At 45.2% G+C, this 20,992-nt stretch overlaps 2 long non-coding RNA genes across 3 annotated transcripts in view; one reads left to right on the forward strand and one right to left on the reverse strand.

The window, feature by feature from the left end:
* The window catches only part of LOC147345842 (uncharacterized), a 34,721-nt gene extending 22,858 nt beyond the window's left edge, over positions 1-11,863 (reverse strand). Inside the window, exon 1 of one of the 2 annotated variants that reach the window (XR_015153374.1) lies at positions 11,677-11,863. This is a non-coding gene — a long non-coding RNA (uncharacterized LOC147345842). The remainder of the gene's footprint in view (positions 1-11,676) is intronic. The other variant, XR_015153373.1, reaches the window with a different exon arrangement.
* A 538-nt stretch (positions 11,864-12,401) lies between these two features.
* Positions 12,402-14,643, forward strand: LOC147345843 (uncharacterized). Its single transcript, XR_015153375.1, has 2 exons — positions 12,402-12,589; positions 14,340-14,643. It is a non-coding gene; the product is annotated as an uncharacterized LOC147345843 (long non-coding RNA).
* The last annotated feature ends 6,349 nt before the right edge of the window (positions 14,644-20,992 follow it).

Genomic DNA, 20,992 nt, shown 5'->3' on the forward strand with positions numbered 1-20,992 from the left:
AACCCATCTCTATCGGTATCTCTGAGAGGATGGGATGACTAGACAATGCATCGCCGATTCCAGTTTCCCAGGCAATTGAGGGACCCTCGCTCCTGAAGCAACGTCACTCCTTCTTAAGAGAGGTCGGCACTGAGCGGAGGAAATAGCTCCGGAGATGTTTGGAGAGGCACAGGAGGCATATTCTGTCACACAGAGAGGTCTGGTCTCGGTGAATTCCTGGAGGAGACGTAGGCTCCATTCTTGAAAGAGCCCAAACGACAAGATAACGCAGGAAGGAAAAACAAAAAAACAATGCAGACAGCCGGGTTAGGGCAACTAGGCTCCATAAACCCAATGCAGGATGCCGCAAGCACTAAAAATACACTGCAGCTACTCTTAATAATTTAAATCACCTTCCTTCTCACGCTTTTAATGAAAGCATGTTGAATTTTGCTGAGGTGTGTTTTCTAAGGTTTAGAACTCTGGCCAATCTGTACATGGCAAGATTAATTGCGTAGTTTTACGAGGCATACTTGAGACTCAAGTGCAGAGAGACAGAGAAAATAAAATTCCCTTCCACCGTATCTCCCGATTTCTGCGGCAGCCTCGTAATCACTTCCAGGAAACCTTTTTCCTCCCAGCCTTCCTTTCGCTCTGTTGTGAGAAGAGGGTGGTGCCCTGAAGATGACAGCCTCATAAAACAGGGGGAAAAAGGAAAAGCGGGGGGAAGGGAGGTATCAGATTCACGGCTGAGTCTGTACTGAGAAAAATGAACAACTCGGAGCAACTCAACTGGCGGCCGCACCAGCCCTGCCTCTCCTCCGAGGTCGACGCATCTCTGCACCTTCTTCCTGTTCTTTCACTGAGACAGGAGGAAGGCATGACGGATGGATGCAAGGTGCATGTTGACGAACCGCTTGCTCTTTCAGCAGCAAGAGCATAGCGTTGGAAGGGAAGCCGGTGAATACAATAAGGAGGGGCCCCGAGTGGTTTCCAGCGGAAGCAGGTCTCCAGTCCCTGGTTCTGGACGCAATCTAAGACAAAAGGAAACATGCCTGTTTCTGCCGCGACGCTGCCTGCTTCTTTGGCAATCTTTACGTTTGAGACGTGGTCGTCAAAAGCAGCAAAGAGAATCACTTGTGAAAATTACTTGTTCTGTTTCCCTGGGCTGTTTTTTGTTTCCCCCGAGGGAACCCCTGACCTCACCCTGCACCCCTTCTGGGGCGTTTGATTAGGATCATGGGAGATTTGGGAGGATCTTTCCTGCTGTGCTGTGATGTGGGCAGTGGGCAGCTCCCACACCCCTGCACATGGAGAGAGAGGTCATGAGGTTAGGACAAGCCCCAGGCCTCAGGAAGGATCTCAGGGCTGCAGGATGGGGACTGGAGCAGCGCTGGGCCCCCTCCCCCGAGGTGGGACAGATGACAAACACGGTGGGCTCGCACCCTCAAGGGGCCCTGAGACATCGCTCCAGACTGCAGTGCCTCCCAGTTCTCCTGCTAAATCCTGTTCGACAGAATAAAGTTATAAAACGCTTGGATACCAGGTCCTGAAATGGAAACAGAGCCTGAGATTCCAGACCTTCTGCCCAAACTCTGCAAGAAGGGATGGGTGTATCTTACCCGTGTCCAGAGAGGACCCCTATTACTCCGTGGGTCAGGGCCCAGACCCACTGGGAAGGCACGCTGACTCCTGGATGTCGTGGGGTTGGACCCTCAGAAGATGGGTTGAGCCAACAGACAGTAACTGTGTCCTGAGTGGCTCCCGTATTCAGATGGGGGCTGGGTCCACAAGCACACCTGAGGCCTGCCCTGGTGGGGGTTGGGGAGGTTTCCAGAGTGTGTTAGGACCACACCCCTGTGTCAAAGGTTCATACCGTGTCTCCAGAGGAAAACAAGCACGTGGTCCCTTCCCTTCCAGATCCAGGTCTCTCTTTAACTCAGGGGTCGTCACAACACCATTTGTTTTTCTCTTAAAATGGTTTTCTCGAGTCACATTCAACTATTCAAAAACATTGCCTCATACTGATCACGTCCCTGAATATGTAAGTAACTGATTCTCAGGGACTCCCCTCCACGCACACAGCCTCCGATGCCCAAAGCTGCTTCAGTTATTTAAACTTGCAGGAACTTCAGCTCGGATGTGGGTGGAAGCTGTGAGGTAGGTATATTGTCCCCCTTTGGCCCACAGGCAAGTGGGGAGCCAGGGGAGGAGGCTGGCGGCCCTACATGCTACCATTGGCGGAGGGGGGGTTGCAAAGCTGTGCTGGTCACATTCTGCTGCTTTACAACATTTACTGAGGGTCTGTTCACCAGGTGCTGCCAGGAAGTTTATGGATAACTATTTTTTTTTTAGTTAAAAAAAATTGTATTGAAGTATAATTGACATGGGCTTCCCTGGAGGCTCAGACAGTAAAGAATCTGCCTGTAATGCAGGAGACCTGGGTTTGATCCCTGGTTGGGAAGATCCCCTGGAGAAGGGAATGACAACCCACTCCAGTATTCTCGCCTGGAGAATCCCATGGACAGAGGAGCCTGGTGGGCTACAGTCCATGGAGTCACAAAGAGTCGGACATGAGTGAGCGACTAACACTTTCACTTTTTTTCATAATTGATGTGTGTTATGTTAGATTCAGGCATACAACACAATATCTGTGTATACTGTGAAATGATCATTATAGTAAGTCTAGTTAACATCTGTCACTGAACATAGTTAACAGAATTTTTTCTTGTGATGAGAACTTTTAAGATTTATTTTAACAGGTTTCGAATATACAACACAGTATTATTTATTAACTATGGCCACCGTGCTACATATTATATCCCCACAACTTATGTATTTTGTAACTAGAAATATCTACCTTTTGACCTATTTCACCCATGTCTTTGAAAGAGTAATTGGATAAACACATGCACACACATGATGAATTCCCTTGGCTTTGGTATGGGGAGAGTGTCTGGGTCTTTTATCCTTCTAAGGCCCAGGTCAGGCTTCCTGAAAGAGCTGGGAGTGGGAGGGTGGTGTTAGGGTCCTCCACCCTTCTGAGGGAAGTCTTCCTGAAAGAGCTAGGAGGAGTTAAGAGCGTGACGTGTGTACTTTGTACGCTGGTGGGTGAGGAGGATTAGACCCTGCGTTACTAAGACAGTCCTGGAACAGTGGTGCTGATGGTAATAAACACTGGAGGAGCAGAGAAGCAAAAGGCCAGCAAAACCAGAAAAAAAAAAAATGATTTGGGCTGTGTAAGAGAAAAAACCATCTATTAGTTGCTTCGTTTACCTTTATTGCCCGCTTATCAGACAAACTGTTAACAATTAAGAGTATCAATAAAAGGTGTACCTGATTGGCTTACTGTGTCTTTAAAAAAATTCTAATCAGTTTTTTTGAAAAAGTATTTTTGAATTTATTAAAGACTAAATGAAGTTCACGTAGGCACATCACTTACAGCTTCTGAAATATGTAGCAAGCTCATCTGCTCGGACCTGAGAGCTGGAAGTGGGGTTGGGGGGAACGTGACTCAAGCCCAGATGGTGTCATCAGTTTCCTTGATGGCGAGTATTACATGGGTTTGTGAAAAAAATTATAATGAAAAATGCCATTTCCCCAGCAATACATTCTCAGCCTGAAAAATTCAAATACTGAAGAAATGTTTTAAGTCATAAGTCTGTTGACTCATATGAGAAGTTCCGAGTTCAGAGGTCTATCACCTGGTCTTCACACCTGCACCTGCTCTGGCCTCAGAGACGCCTGCTGCTCTCTCTGCTCTTCTGTACCTGCAGCCTTTCCGCTGCACCCGGGGTTCTCCAGGGGGGATCCATGGATCTCCAAGCATGACTAAGAGCTCCGCCATCCCCAGGGAACTTGCTGGAAAACAAATCCTCAAGCAGCCCCAGATCTGCTGATCCCTGAGCGGGGCGGCGATCGTGTTTCCATGAGATTCACCATGGTTTACACGTGTGCTGAAGTGTGTAAACCAGCTAGGGACCCACACTGAGGTATGCATGCAAACACAGACAGCAAAACCGCAGGAATCTGCAGCCGTGGGGGGTGTCTTTCCTGACTCTCCATCTTGAGTTTTGAGGAGGAAAAGCGACAAACAGTGAGGTGAAGAAAAGGATACTAAACAAATCTCAATTCAGTTCAGTTCAGTCGCTCAGTCGTGTCCAACTCTGCGACCCCATGAATCACAGCACGCCAGGCCTCCCTGTCCATCACCAACTCCCGGAGTTCACCCAGACTCACGTCCATCGAGTCAGTGATGCCATCCAGCCATCTCATCCTCTGTCGTCCCTTTCTCCTCCTGCCCCCAATCCCTCCCAGCATCAGAGTCTTTTCCAATGAGTCAACTCTTCGCATGAGGTGGCCAAAGTACTGGAGTTTCAGCTTCAGCATCATTCCTTCCAAAGAAATCCCAAGGTTGATGTCCTTCAGAATGTACTGGTTGGATCTCCTTACAGTCCAAGGGACTCTCAAGAGTCTTCTCCAACACCACAGTTCAAAGGCATCAATTTTTCGGCACTCAGCCTTCTTCACAGTCCAACTCTCACATCCATACATGACCACAGGAAAAACCATAGCCTTGACTAGACGGACCTTTGTTGGCAAAGTAATGTCTCTGCTTTTCAATATGCTATCTAGGTTGGTCATAACTTTCCTTCCAAGGAGTAAGCGTCTTTTAATCTCATGGCTACAATCACCATCTGCAGTGATTTTGGAGCCCCAAAAATAAAGTCTGACACTGTTTCCACTGTTTCCCCATCTATTTCCCATGAAGTGATGGGACCAGATGCCATGATCTTAGTTTTCTGAATGTGGAGCTTTAAGCCAACTTTTTCACTCTCCTCTTTCACTTTAAGACTCCTTAAAATTTAAAATCACCCTGAGTTGTTTATTACATGCAAAAATATATACCTAATATATAAATATATATAAATTAAAATAAAATGCATTTATATTATAAAATATATTATCATATTTTATATTAATATAATATATATTATTGTTTTTGTTGTTTAGTCACTCAGTCATGTCTGATTCTTTGCGACCCCATGGACTGTCGCCTGCCAGGCTCCTCTGTCCATGGGATTCTCCAGGCAAGACTACTGGAATGTGTTGCCATTTCCTTCTCCAGGGGATCTTCCCAACCCAGGGATCAAACCCAGATCTCCTGAGTGTCTCCTGCATTGCAAGCAGATTCCTTTACCACTGAGCCACATACAGGTGTAAAAATATAAAAGAATGGCTTTATGCCCGTACTGCTTAGCTTAAGAGCGAGAACACACCTGTCCAGATGCCTTAGCTGTGTCCTCAGCTGCACCTTCCAGCCCCAAGCCCGAAAGGTAATATTCCCTCAAGGTGGCAGTGAGATCAGTCTAAAGGCAAATCAACCAAAGACAAGGAGACACACAACAGGAAGGAAGCTGTGAGAAGAGTCAGGGACACCTGGCCCTCCTGGAACACTGGGGGCTCTGGGACTTGGAAACAGGGGCAGAACGGGGACAGACGTACCTGGGGGGGCCTTGGTCCCCTTTCGCTGAGTGGAGGGGGTTCGGGGACAGCCAGGACCACAAATCCTGGGGCAGGAGGTACCGACAGGCTGGCATGGGGAGTCAGGGATTTGCTAGCAAGGTCTTCGGGAAGCTGGGGTGCGATTCTGACTCAGTTGACTTTGCAGCGCCGGCAGCCACGTGTGAAATAGAATAAAAGCAGCACCTCCGATGCTCCACCGTTGATAAACCTGAGCTCCGTCCCCACTCTCCGCAGTAGGCATTATTTCTCTCTGACTCTCTTGGGACTTGCTCCAAACTCAGAGAAAACAAAGACATCCAGGCTTCCCTGGTGGCTCAGTGGTAAAGAGTCCGCCGGCCAATGCAGCAGACACAGGTTCGATCCCTGGTCCAGGAAGATCCCATGTGCTCTGGAACAACGAAGCCACTGTGCCACGCTACTGAGACTATGCTCGAGAAGCCAGCGACCACAACTGTGAAGCCCCTGCGCCCTGGAGCCTGTGCTCTGCAATGAGAAGCCCGCGCACCAGATGTAGAGTAGTCCCCACTCCCCGCAATTAGAAAAAAGCCTGTGTGGCAGCAAAGACCCAGCACAACCAAAAATAAATAAATACATTAAATAAATGGAGAAAAACAAACCAAAGACGCTCGTACCAATGAAGGTTACTTAGACTACATTCTGGGAGAAATGTCAATTGTTTACTTCTAAGCCACTTACCATGAGATTCAGAAATGCCCATCTTCCAGGAGTTTCCCAGAATCCAGTAGGTCTGCATGTGTGGAAGACATCATCTTTTTACAGGGTTTTCAAGTAAAACTTTTCCCTCTGCCAACAGGGACTCTGACGTCACTCTCCCAGTGTTCAGAGTGCAAAGATACGGAAACGGTAAGAAGTCAAACTGTCTGTTCTTATCAGTGTGCTGAAAATGTCAGCTCTATTTATTTTGGGAACAGTTTTCTTCACTCCCTATCAACTCCTACCTTACTTGCTACATTATTTTCTAATTCCTAGAAAATGCATCAGATGAAAGGGAGAAATTGTGGCTAAATTTTGCCCCACAGAGGAGTAACCTATTTATTTGGTATACTCTTCATCTGCACACACACACACACACATTTTAAATGCATCTGCTTTAAATACTCCTTTGCACATTATTATAATCATCTTGATTTTTCAAATATTCGTGTGATATAAAGACAATGCTAAAAGATGGCTATTTGTTGATGTTGCATAAAAGTTCACACAGAGGCAGAACCAAAGTGAGTATTGTTTGTTGTTTAGTCACTCAGTCGTGTCCGACTCTCTGCAATCCCATGGACTGTAGCCTTCCCGGTTCCTCTGTCCATGAGATTTCCCAGGCAAGAATACTGGAGTGGGTTGCCATTTCCTTCCCCAGGGGATCTTCCCAATCCAGAAATTGAACTGGGGTCTCCTGAGCATCTCTTGCATTTCAGGCAAATTCTCTTACCACTGAGCCACTGGGGAAGCCCGTATAAACATGTTTCATTATTGGCAAGTTAGGGCTGGAGAAGGGAAAGTGAATAGACAATATTTCAGATTTTGGCTGGTTGACTGAAGGTTGAAAATAGCCCTACTTAGCACATTTCAGGATTCAGTGAAATGACACTACATATGTGTGTATATATCTAAACAGCACCATAGGTGGCTGGAGAAGGAAATGGCAACCTAGTCCAGTATTCTTGCTGGAGAATCCCATGGACAGAGGAACCTGGCAGGTCACAGTCCATGGGGTTGCAAAGAGTTGAAAGAACAACAGCCGTAGCTGGCACATAAGAAGCTCGGCTGGTTTTAAACTCTGGCATTATACTGATGAGGAAGAGAACTCACGGGACGGGGAGGACAGTGGTCTTGGGGCAGAAGAGGAGAGAGAGAGCGGGACAGAGAGAAACCCACTGATGGAGCTTTACCCCCTGCCGCCCTTTGGCTGTCAGCCCTGCCTCCCTCCCCTCAGCTGCCCAGCCAGGGAAACCAATCCTTTCTGGCTATCCTGTCCCACAGCAGCCTTCCTCTCACTGTGTGTTGGGAAACGGATCCACTTGCGTTAATACCTGTAGTCACCAGGATGGGAGGGACCTGCCTCAACGGCTCCGTGCCCACTCTCTGCTCTCCCACACAGCAGGGCTCTACCTCTGACCCACTCCTGCTCCCTCACCTCCCGACAGCATCACCTTCTGCGGGACCAGTGTCTCCCCTCCTGGGTGGCCGGCTCTGTGAGAGAGGGACACTCTTCTTATTTACTGTGTCCCTGCTCCTGAAAGTGCTGGTTCACCTGGTAAAGACACCAAGTCCTTGGTGAGTCCCCGGATTTTGTGTGTTGCTGTTGAAAGCGATAGAGTCACTATTCTGGACGGGTCCTTCTACAATGCCATTTAAGCCACATTGACTGTACCCTTGGACTGCAAAGAGATCCAACCAGTCAATCCTAAAGGAAATCAGTCCTGAATATTCATTGAAAGGACTGATGTTGAAGCTGAAACTCCAGTACTTCAGCTACCTGATGAGAAGAGCTGACTCATTTGAAAAGACCCTGATGCTGGGAAAGATTGAAGGCAGGAGGAGAAGGGGACAACAGAGGATGAGATGGTTGGATGGCATCACTGACTCAATGGACATGAGTTTGAGTAAACTCTGGGAGTTGGTGATGGACAGGGAGGCCTGGCGTGCTGCAGTCCATGGGGTCGCAAAGAGTCAGACACGACTGAGCAACTGAACTGAACTGACTGTACCTCAGCAGGGACCTTTCACGGGAAAGCCAGAGATCAAACCAAAATCCATGGCTGAGGTGACACCACAGATATCACTCGAGAAACCATCCTTTGGGGTACCTCGTATGAAATTTTAATTTGCTTTTGTGTGGCTTTACAAAGGCTTCCCAGGTGGCTCAGATGGTAAAGAATCTGCCCGCAGTGCAGGAGACCAGGGTCCAATCCCTGGTTGAGAAGATCCCCAGTAGAAGGGCATGGCAACCCACTCCAGTGTTCTTGCCTGGAGAATCCCATGGACAGAGGAGCCTGGCGGACTACAGTCCACGGAGTCACAAAGAGTAGGACACGACTGAGTGACTAATACTTTCACAAAGTCGAAAATGCTCATTTAGATATCTGTACTGTCCTGGGAGATAATCTGAGTCTTTAGTATACATATGAATTCAGTCAAATAGTATCCCACAAATTACCTAAGACTAGAGCATCATTCTTCATCCCAGCGGAAGATCTTAGTGCTGTAGCCACAATGGTTGACCATAGAGAGCATGTGGGTCTGGGATGGGATGGGAAGGAACAGATTCCGCAAGCTACCGTGTGCTGTACAAACAGCACATGGTCACAGGTGGGAGAGAAGGAGTGGACTCTGAAAAGGCTGATCCTGAGCCAGTGGACACAGGAAGGGGGATGAGGCACTGGGGAGGGAGTGTGAGGGGGTGGGCAGCCCCCTTCCCCAAGTCAGGTGTGGAGGGCTCTGAGACCACCTGACTTTTGTCTTTGCAGAGCTTTGTGTTTTGAAGACAACCAGCAGTTAAGGAGCTCACTGGTTCTATGGTAAGGAATTTTGACCAGCGCTAGTCATTGAAAATACCTAAGGGCATCATGGAGGCAGAGAAGATTGGCATCTGGAGCTCTGGAATGTCCCCTGGGGGCGGGCAGGCCCCCCTATCCTCACAAGGAAGCAGCTGCACTGGGGCCTGATGCCAAGGATTGGAGCTTCATGGGGAGGAGCTCGCGTGGGTTTTGTGAGCAGGGGACACTCCGGTGGTGACAGAATTATCCGCAGGGTGGACTTCAGTGTGACATGCGGTGGTTGCCATGGAAACCTCTTCTGACACCCGTGTTTCCAGAAAAGTGGGAAAGGACCAGGAGCATCTGGCAGACTTCTTGCTGGGTCTGTCCCCTTCTGCTCGAATTCTGGGCCACTACCTGAACCTGAGAGAGGTACCATTCTTCTGAACGCCCTGCCTGCCTCCCCAGCGCTTCCTCTGCCGTGGTGGTCGCTGTCTCGAGTTACCCCTCACTGCGGGCGGGCGGGCGCGTGCGTCTTGAGAAACGTCCTCTGCCTACGTCGCTCTGGTGGGAGGGGCCGGGCCTGCCCCAGATTCTTGGCCCGGGCAGATGGAGCCCAGGTCACGACGAAGGAGCCGCCCAAGCTCTGTCCCTGAGCACACGACTTCCCAAGCTTCTGTCCATCCTTCTCCACCCCACCTCCTAATTCATCAGGGACCAGAGAATCCAGGATGTGTTCTCAGGGTGATGCTGGCCTTCGTCACACAGACACAAGGTGGAAACAACCCGAGTCTCCATCAGCTGGTAAATGAACGCATAACATGTGGCCCATACATACCATGGCATGTTGTTTGGTAATAAACAGGAATGAAGTACTGATACATGATACAGCATGAATGGACTTACATATATTATGTTAGCGAAAGAGGCCAGACACAAAAGACCACATGTATGACTGCATTTATATGACATGTCTGCAACAGGAAATCCACGGAGACAGAAAGTAGATCGGTGGTTTCCAGGGACAGAGGGGCCGAGAGGGTGCAGACGAGTTGATAATGGGTTTAAAGGGGGGTTCTTTGCCGGGGGGGCAATGAAAATATTCAGAAAGCAGACAGAGGAGATGGCTGTACAACCCACGAGCACAGTAAAGGCCACTGAACTGTTCCCTTTAAAGTGCTTCATTTTATGTTATGTGAATTTTACTTCAATTTAAAAAAACCCTTAGATTTAAGGCTCAGAGAGATTTAGGGGTTGGAGGCTAAGGGTTTAGGATTCAAAAGGGATTGATTAAGGGACTTAGAATTCTAAATATATTTCCTGTGTCATTAGGTTACCAGTTGGCCTCTCTGGACTGCCTTGGAATCCAACCACAGTGAATAAATAACATTGTTCCATGAGAAACAGCATTCTGAGGTTCAAATAGCTGACTTGCAAACAAACTGTGGGGATAAAAATCCTTTCCTTTTTAATTGTCGAGGACTGTCTGTAATTTAGTCTGGAATATAGTCAATCTGTGGCTCTGATCCTGAATTCATCAATAAAAAGACATCATCGTGGGAATCTTTGGGGAGGTGAAATTCAATTTAATCCATTTTTCCTATTTGTTAGGTCCTCTGGTAATTGGTTTGATGGGAAAGAAGTTTGAAGTTATTGGTTAAATAGAGGTTTTTGGATTATCTGTGAATTTCAATTATCCATGCTTCACCTGGCCCCAATTAGCACTAATAATTGAGTTAACTGAATAGAAGTCATTCCCCATCATATCAGTTTTACTAGAGGCTTATTTCTTGTTTCATTAATGGAGACCCCCAGGCACAAAGTCCCTTTTTCCAATGGGCACCCACACCGCCAGCCCACAATTTGTCCAATTCACGTTGTTTAACTGGCACAAAGTTAACTGTATAGTTAATAGTATGAAGCAAATGTCCTTAAGAACAAAACACAGGTTGCTAGGAAGTGTAACCAGAAATTTCTCAAGTGCTCTGGGTCATCCTGGCATTTACAGCCAGAAGGTATTACAAAGCAGGTCTGAAGCAGAGTTAGAAATCTTAGCCAATGTTTTTGACAGAGCTGTATCTTCAGTTTTCATTGAGATGGTTACAGTCTTAATTTACCCTCCGTTTAAATTTTTTAAAATATGGCAGCCTTTCAGGCAGCCAGTTCTTTTGAGCCCATTTTCAGACGTGCTGTTTATGTTTACTCCCCACAATCCACATGACTTTCAAGGTTTCAGTTTCTCTCCTCGGACACATTTATATTATATTAAACACAATAAATATCTCCCATTCCAACAGCCCCCTCTTGACCTCCTTTGATCTCTGAATCCCAACGCCCCTAAACTCGACATATACATCAGCCCAGCCCCTCCCGCCAGGCGGGAGCTGAGGGCAGGGTTTCAGGGCTGTGGGCCCTCCCAGTCCTCTCCAGCATCGTGTTTTTCCATTGCCATGGAGATGCAGCTCAGTGGAGGAGCGAGCAGCAAGCGAAGGAAAAGTCCTAGCTGGGTAGAATTACTAACCAAACATACGGTCTCGGTGACAGGGTGCTGGGGAGGGGTGCTAGGGAGGGGCGCCGGGGTTTTCCTTTCCTCCCTGCAATCAGATTACAGGTAAAAGTGCAAACACTGGAGAGGGGAGGACGCAGCTGTGCTTTTAAAGGCACAGCGGACACTTACCCTGCAGAGACACTGCAGTGGGTGGTGACAACGTGGAGGGTGTAAATCTCCTTTAGTGAAGATATTGATGTCCTAGAGCCCACATCAGGATCTTCTTGGTGTATAAAGAGGTAGAGCCCAGCAGCGGGGACCCCGGGAGAAGCCTGTTCGCACAGACGATCCATCTTGTCCTGTGTGGATGAGTAACAACTGTGTTCTCAGCAACACTGCAAGGCAGCCACTCGCTCGGGGAATTTTGTTTCAGGAGTTTGCAAATTAATTAATAAATGGTTTTTTAGCATGGTTTCTAAAATAAGAAAATTGCCTATAAAGCCACCTGAGAATCAGATGAACAGGCTTCTGAATTTTGCTTTTCTTATTAGTATTCGTTCTTTGTATTTGCAATCCTTTTTAATGATATATTGTATTTTGGTGGAAGCATCACTGATCAGTCTTCAAGGGATATGAAAAAAAATGGAAAGATAAAAATCTCTGATAAAGAGGTAAACAGGCATTTTCATTTAAAGGCATCTGTGATTTTTTTTTTTTTAGGTTAGCCATCTGCAAAGATTTTCTAAATACAAAAAATACATAGTAACATCTAAAGGTTAATTAATCATTTATTTTGTTACTTTGGTAAATATAAACTGGTCACAGCCTGACATAGGAACTGTGATGTTAGTTGAGAAATCATCTTTCTCGCCCAACTTTGGTGACATGTCTGGGCACTTTTCTTGCAAAATGGACTTGAATTCTGCATGCCTCGTCACTTCTATATCATGTGTGTGCATATTGCTGTGTGCTTGTCAATTTTTCATTTCTTTCTGATTTAAGGTGAAAACCCTTAGCTGTCTCCAGCAACCTCAAGTCAACAGGACCCGGAGGCTGAGGTTCTAGTGCCCCATGACAGACCACCCAATGCTTTTTAAAAATGGTATTCATTGGCCTATTAGTCTTGACAGTCACTGAGTATCCTTTGGTATTTATTCAATATAATTCTGGATATTGGATTTTTTTAAAGACAGCAATTTTTCTCATGCCCAAAGATTGCTTTTAAACCCATTTTCCAGTTATATTTTGGAGAACTAAAGTGACTTTAACATCCCGTCCCTTAGAGCTTATTTTCCGGTAACAGTGATCAGCTGTGCTGTGCTAAGTCGCTTCAGTCGTATCTGACTCTCTTCGACCCCATGGAGCCCGCCAGGCTCCTCTGTCCATGAAATTCTCCAAGCAAGAATACTGGAGTGGGTTGCCATTTCCGACTCCAAAAAGACATGCTAAAATCCACTTAATATTCCTCTTCTAAATTTAACATAGTTCATTTTTTCAGGCAAGTCCACTTCAATGTGAAGACCAAGTTTGTCCTGGTAAGATGCTCATCCCACAGGTCAAAATTGGTTCTTTCAAGTCAGCCCTTTGAAAATATATGCTTCCTTGGAATCATTTCAGGAATTTTGATGGTGCAAAAAACTGACATGCCTGGAGATCTACCTATAAAAAAGAAAGCCTCATTAGAAAGTTCTTTGCCTGGTCTTGATGACATATCGTAATATTAGAGCAGGTGTCATCAGTTGGGGTAGGGGAGAAGAGAGATGCAGAAACGGTGGTCCAAATTACTAACATTTGCCAAATATTCATCTCCACAGTTTAAACATCTGTTTTCTAGCAACAAGGAAGGCCCCATCTCTACTGTTGGTGGTTTTTTTTTGTAAGATGTGCACTGCAGAAATTAGAATATAGATTCAGAAAGTGGGCATGCCAGCTTCCTTGCCAGCTTCTACCACGATGGCCCTTATGAAATCATTGCTTCACTGTCAATCATTGCAATTTCTCGGGGATCTCCAGTATGTTCAGAAGGATTTCTAGTAAGCATTTTATGAACGATGTGGCCTCCAGGATTCGGCCTATCACACCAGTGTTCCCAGGCATAAGATTCCAGGAATCTGCTTGCCTTCAAAACAAATGGGAAAAACCCTCCGGACTATTGGCCGGGAGCTCTCATCTGAGCCAAGATGAACCCAGTTTCCTCCTGGCTCAGGAGCAGCTCTGTGAAGGGAAAGGTCTCCAATTCACGCCACGGGCCGTGGGCCTGACGTGCTCCAAAGGCCGCTCCTCTGCACCTGGAGCCCCCCGAACCTCTGCTTCTCCCACTCCCCACAGGACTCCCCCAACCCACGAATCAGCGCTCAGAGGACTCTGGCTGAATGTTTCCTACAAGAAGAGGTGTCTGTGTTCAAACATGTTCACATGTTTGTCTCCGGGTTAATAACCTGGTGTCACCTGGTGACAGCTTCCATGAAAGCTGTGTCTCTTAGAGCCTGGAAAAGAGACTCTGAGAGGTCAGCTTATAAGTAGCTGCTGCTGCGTCTCTTCAGTCGTGTCCAACTCTGTGTGACCCCATAGACGGCAGCCCACCGGCTCCCCCGTCCCTGGGATTCTCCAGGCAAGAACATTGGAGTGGGTTGCCATTTCCTTCTCCAATGCATGAAAGTGAAAAGTGAAAGTGAAGTCGCTCAGTCGCGTTCAACTCTAGCAACCCCATGGACTGCAGCCTACCAGGCTCTTCAGTCCATGGGATTTTCCAGGCAAAAGTACTGGAGTGGGGTGCCATTGCCTTCTCCGTTATAAATAGCTAACATTTCTCAAAGGCTGTTAACAATATATGGCTTTGCTGCACGCTCTAGGGCCAGTGAGGCCACAACTGCTGAGCCCTGGAAGCCTGCGCGCCCTAGAACCGGCCAGTCACAGCTACTGAGCCCCCGAGCTGCAGCTACCAAAGCCCGTGTGCCTGGAGCCCGTGCTCTGAAAGGAGAGAAGCCCTACCACAGTTAGAAGCCCGCACACCACAACTGGAAGGGAGCCCCCCACCTCCGCAACTGAGAAAGCCCGCATGCAGCAACAAAGACCCAGCACAGCCATAAACGGAGAAATAGAGCAGTGTGCACATGTAAAAAATATTTTCAATAATAAAAAGAAAGCAATATATGAGTTCAGATTCTTAGAAATCATTGGCATTGTTATTGAAATAACAGAAGAAATGCCCTGGGAGCCATTAGAAGCAGTTTGTTATGACCACAGTTCCTGGTGGCTTAAGTGTACTTTTCCTGTGAGCCTGCACATGGTGGTGTAAAGAATGACCACAACGCCGTGCTGGCTGCGAGTGTGGGGCGTGTGCAGGATGCCGTGTGTGTTCCATGTGCTGCCGTCCTGGCAGGGCCAGAGGTGTGTGCACCCTGCCCCACGGCGTGCAGTTCCGGGGAGGTCCCCGCGAGAGCTCTTGTTCCCAGGACAGAGGTGCCAATAAAACCCGTGATACCCTCTGAGACAGTAAGCAAGGAAAAATTAAGCTTTTGGAACTAACTGTGTACATTATAGCAGAAAAATTAGTCAAAGACGTCTAAAACCTGTCAAAAGGGCAGGAAGGAGGTGTTTCGAACACAGCAAATCTTTTTTATTTTTTTTCAAGGAAGGAAGGGACATTACTGTGCAGGAGAAACATCAGCTGTGCCACTTATTGCATTGCAAGAACCTCTAGCAAAAGAAATGTCCCCTCTTGTGGCCAAGACAATAGGCACACAGCTCTTTTTAGCCTTAGAGTTTAAAATGCTATTTCCAGTTACAAAAGTATATGGCAGTTTTTAACCGTGTCATCTGGTGTGTGTAAGGAGCCTCTTAATAGGTTGCCATGAGTGAAAACTATTATAGAATTGTGAAAGATCTGCTGACAAAGAATGTTAGGGAGCATTTGATGAAAGCTGGCAACCACTCTGAAGTTTGCAGGAAAAATCATCTTTCCCAGTGTTACTCAGAACAGAGAGAAGATGATCTTTGCTTCCTGGGACGTGGCCGCCTTGGAGCCGAGCCCCCAGTGCTCCCATTTAGAGGCTGGGGCCTGACAGCAGAGAGGGGTCCAGACTGCGTGGTGAGTCTCAGCTTTTGTACTTCTTAGGCTGAGATGCGGGCCTTGCAGTTCTTAAAGTTAATCATTAACTTCTCTGAAGTCTTAATGGCGTTTCAGCGGAACTACAAGTCCGCCACTTTTCCAGGTAGCCACCCTTGTAATCTCTGATTTTACTCCAAAATCTGGTTGGCAACGTCCTCCTAATGTTACCCGCACCCCACCCACCACCCCGGCCCAAAGGGAAAGACTCAACCTGTCCTTCGGACTTTAGCAGAGAATTTGAGTTAAATAAGATGGGTAAAAGAATCACTGAATACTCTTACACTGAATACTCAATTTGGGAGTTAACAGCTGATCTTTAATCCTCTATTTTCACTCTGCAAATGTCAGGAGTTATTATTTTCTGAGGAGTCTGACAGTTTTAGGGATAAAGTCGACTGTTATGTTGCAAAGCCTGTGAATAGACACAAGAATCGTCTGTGTATCAAACCTAAAGGCCATTAAATAATACTTACAGGATACATTTGTTATCTCATTAAGACTAAGGATAGGAATCCTAGAACAAATTGTAATCAAAGTGGATTCATAACTAGAGGGGAGTGTTTATTAAAATCCAGTTGTAAATGTAATACCTCTACATCTGTATTCAGGTTCACATCGTTCAGGGTTAGCAGGGTTTGTCTGCAGCTTCATGTTATGTAAGTGAAATAAAGATAAGATTTCAAGTGGCCAAAGGACCATTGATTTGTTTTGTTTTTCTTTTCCCCCAATGTTTGAGAAAACCCAGAAACAGAGATTCAGCTAAGATGCCTAGGACACGGCTATCCAAACAGCGTTTTCAAGTGATTCTAGCATAAAATCAATACGACTAGCAACAGCTTACCTAATTCTGAGAAATCAGCAAATCAAATAAATAAAAAAGCAGTCTTTGTACCAAATTGTAGTTTCTAACAAGGCTACCTACTGCGGGTTACGTGCCCGCTCATTAAGCTTTTAAAGCTGGGCTTCGCTAATGCCACTTGAAGGGGGGTGGGCCGCTCTCAAGCCAAATACGGGACAATGCTCTCCTTAAGCTTATTAAGTTTACGTTCCATACAAATGGCTGCTTGCAAAGATTTGTTCATAGACGTGCACAGGGCTTTCAAAATAACAGTCTTCCTACCCGGTAACACAAAAAAGAAAGAAAGGGCAGGGGAGCCAGTGGCAAGAAATTAGATTGTTGCTTTTGTTTTGAAATAGGACATTTGGATCTCTTCCTCAAATCTTAAAATGACTTTTAAAAGGTAGTAGGTCTTAAATAAACTTGTTGACAAACTAATTCTTGGCTGACTGCAAACGGTCAGCCTGTACCCAGGACAGCAAAACGTAGCCAATTCTCTCCCACCCCTAGATGCTGGATTTTACGTTCTTTTCAATCTCATCAGAATTTTGTGATCTTTCTAAGATAAACTTGAAAGAAAACAGGTTGTTTGTTCAAGCTTAAGTTACATTCATAGTGTTAAAGTCGGGGACACACAGTTATTCATCACTTGAGTTGGCTGCAGAGATAAAGCATCCTGGGAGGAGGCTGCAGCATTTCAGCAGCAGAAAATGAACCTCATCTCATGACCCCGTGGAAGGAGGGGGTGGGGAGCAGAGCGCTAACTCAGAAACCGAGGGAAACTCGTAAAACCTCCCTTTCCAATTCCCTCCACTTCCTCTTCTGGGTCCAGGGTTTCACTTGGGACAATGAGAAGAACTGCTTTTATATCTTATACATTAAGAGCACCGTTTACATTTTGTGTGTTAACAAAATCAGTGCACCCCTCCCATGCCCTCTTACTACATTTCATCCGGTTTATCTTACAAAGACAAGAGTGGGGAAGCTAAATTCTGTTCTCCCAACCACAATTATTTCTTCCTCCTCCACGGAAGAAAACGTATAGATTTTGAAAATCAGAATGTAATTCAAGATGCTGCCAAGGCCATTTAAATGGAAAAATGAACTAGTAAACAGAAGAAGACTCAGATGGGGACTCTTCTGATTCTGGCCCTAAAAGAGGAAGAAGACTTTCTCAACACTCCTCTCTCGAGTTGAGGGTTCTGAGCACCAGAGGAAACGCTCCCACACGGCCGTTTTGGCCGGCAAGCCGCCAGTGGTGGGTGGATGTAAGGGGATCTCCTTGTGCACCCAGAGATCCTGATCAGCGTGGAAACCCAGCAGGGCCGGGGCAGAAACAATGCACAGTGTATTTCGTGTTGCCCATTTATTCCACCTCTCTCTCTCACTGTTGAAGACAAGATTTAAGTGTTTTCAAAGAAACACAAATAAAGCAGAAGCTAAATAATTAAAGTCTGCTGCTACAGGCCCAAGCGGCAATTATTACCCAGAGAATATTTATGCAGGACTGTCAAAACTTCTTTTGAAATACTGAAAATGTTGTTCCCAGGGATAAATGGAGTACATTTTAGCACTTTTCAAGAAACTAAATATATATCAGCTCCCCAAACCCTGGGCTCGATCTGCTTATCTGAAACTCAACACTGCTGTTGTTGTAAGGTTTTGTATAACTCACTTCCTGTCTTTATACTTACACAACAGGATATTTAAATAACAAAGACAATGAAGAAGCCAGGCAAAACTATAGCCCTCCTGACATCACGTGTGCATTTCTTCCTTCCCTAATCCCATCTCTATGTGTTCCGAGTTGCAGAAATAATTAGCACACACAAGGACGTCTTTAGACCAGTGATTGCCTGGAACTGCACACAGTGATAGGCCAGGAACCAGTGTTTATCTGGCCTCTTCAAGCTGCAAGGGGCTATTTTCCTCCTAGAGGAAAAGCCACTTGTGGATGCATTGCTTCTGAGGCCCACTGTGACCTCCAGATCAGTTTTCCCATCCGAATGAACAAACATATGGAGGCACATGTGGGTGATGTTTGATGTCCTCCCGTCCCAAATCCACCAAGACTCTTGCCATAGTTAACAGTTTTTAGATCTTCAACTATATTTTCATTCACTTCTTTAATACATGGCTTTCCACACCCCCCCCAAATTAGTTGGTCTTTAATTAGGGAAACTGGTTATTTGGACATGTCTTTTTCCTCTTTTGTATCTAAGGTTAAAATATATGACTTTTGTTTCAAGCTCAACAAGATGTAATGTCATTTCAAACGTACACACTAAAAATACTTCAATTAAAAAAAATCTTTTTCATTAAAGGGTTCTCTCTGCCTCATGGAGATCATAGTTTCCTGGTTTGGAAATTTAAACTAAAAGCAGTCATCACCATTTGACTACTTCCTTCACTGGAATATGACTGAATGTATATCATAAATTATTTTACCGCAGCTTTCGTCTTGTCATTAGCACAGACCTATTGCATATAATCAGGTTTTGCATATGAAAGTGCAGGATGAAGTATTTTTCTACTTATTCCCTTTTATTGGGAAAGATGTACTAAGAGCCCCTCTCTCTCTTTGTGTAAATTAAGTTAGCACATGCACAGACATTGTGAGAATCAAAGCTATGCGCCAAGGACTACAATCAATCTGAAAACGAAGAACACATTTAAACAAAGAAAGCTTAACTCTCTATAGAAAATTCCAACTTTAAAAAGACCCAGGGGTTGGAAAAATCACAAATGTCTTGCATCTGTATTTGTAGATTCCACAGACTTGTATTTCAATCAAGTTATCACATTTTAATACATGCAATTCAACACTTAAAATATTTTTTCAAGGGATTAAAAATTAAAATTAAATTATTAATAAAATAATAATGGATTAAATATTTAATAAAATTAAATATTCTTGTGTTCTGGAAGAACTGAGAAACGTACCAGGGTAAAACGCTAATATAACCCATTATACAAGACAAACACTGATTCACATGTTGTCACATATTAAAAAAAATAACAAATAGAATATGTTTTGCCTTCATAATTATGTTTATATTTACATATGCCCTTTTAAATCTGAATCACAGAATTATAATGTGGGTGAATTTATTTAGTTCTGGCTTCTCATTTTTCAGATGAGTTAAGGCCCAGAGAAGTTAAGTGACTTGCCAAAGGTCACACAGCTTCAGGGCAAGAGGGCATTCCTTCCATCTCTCTCCTTCAGGTGCCAGGCTGTCTCTCTTCAAAACTGTGACATGGATCCTTCTCTAAATGACCAGAAGATCAAGCAAGTAGGGCACACTTGAGAAAAAATTATTTGTAATATAATATAATACCTAGGAAGATACATTGTCTTTCAGGCCATTAAATCCCTTTTTGTGCATAACAGACCAAGACCATTGATAATGACCCTGACATTTTTTAAATAGCAACCTTATTGAGATATAATTCACATGTCGCGTAACTCACCTATCTAAGCTGTGCATTGCGTGTGCATGCAGCATTTAAATGTACATTCGGTACATTTTGTCATGTACACAGTGGAGTGCAACCGTCACATCTGTCTGAAACCCAAACCTGTTCACCACCCCACACCCGACAGCATCCCCTCCCCTTTTCTCCCAAGGCCCCCACCCCTGGAAATCCCTCTTCCACTTTCTATGGATTTGCCTATCTTAGACGTTTTGTGAGAGTGGAATCGTACACTGTGTGGCTTTTGGTGCCTGGCCTCCCCCAAGCATCATATGCTGCTCAGAGAAACAGCCAGGCTATGGTGTGAATGTCAGCTTCATTCCCTTTTCATGACTGGATAGTGTTTCATTGTGTTTTTATACCACATACTGTTTATGCATTCATCGATGGAACGCCTTTGACTGTTTCCCCTTTTTGGCTGTTATGAGTAATGACTCTTAGAATATCCACGTGGGATGACTGGGTCGTAGTAACTCTGTGTTTAACCTTTGGAGGGACTGCCTGGCTGTTTTCCAAAGTGACTGCACCGTTTTACATTCCCACCAGCAGTGAGGATTCAACGCATCCTTGTTCACACTTGTTATTATCTGTCTTTTCATTTTAGCTCTTGTGGTGGGTAAGACATGGTATCTTGTTGTGGTTTCGATTGGCATTTCCCTAATGTCTACTGAGGTTGTGCATTTTTTCTTGTGTTTCTTGGCCATTTGCACACTTTCTTTGGATAAATATCTAGTCATATTCCTTGCCCATTTTTAAATAGGGTTATTGGTCTTTGAATTACTGAGTTGTCAGCTTTCCTTACATATACCATACACAGGTCCCTTATCAGTATGAAATATGATTTACAAATATTTTCTCTCATTCTGTGAGTTCTTTTCACTTTTTTGATAGTGTCTGTTGTCATTGTGGTTGGATCTAATTTGTCTGTTTTTGCTTTTGCCTGTAGTGTTATATCTAAGAAGACGGCCCATCCTCAAGTTCATGATGTTTTAATATGTATTTTCTTCTGAGAGTTTTATAGTTTCAGCAGTTACACTTACGTCTATGATCCATTTTGAGTTAATTTTGGGGTATACTTAACG

Source organism: Bos grunniens, chromosome 24, assembly GCF_055505025.1.
Source record: "Bos grunniens cultivar Pamir isolate PY7600 chromosome 24, Bosgru_T2T1.0, whole genome shotgun sequence".
NCBI lineage: Eukaryota > Metazoa > Chordata > Mammalia > Artiodactyla > Bovidae > Bos > Bos grunniens.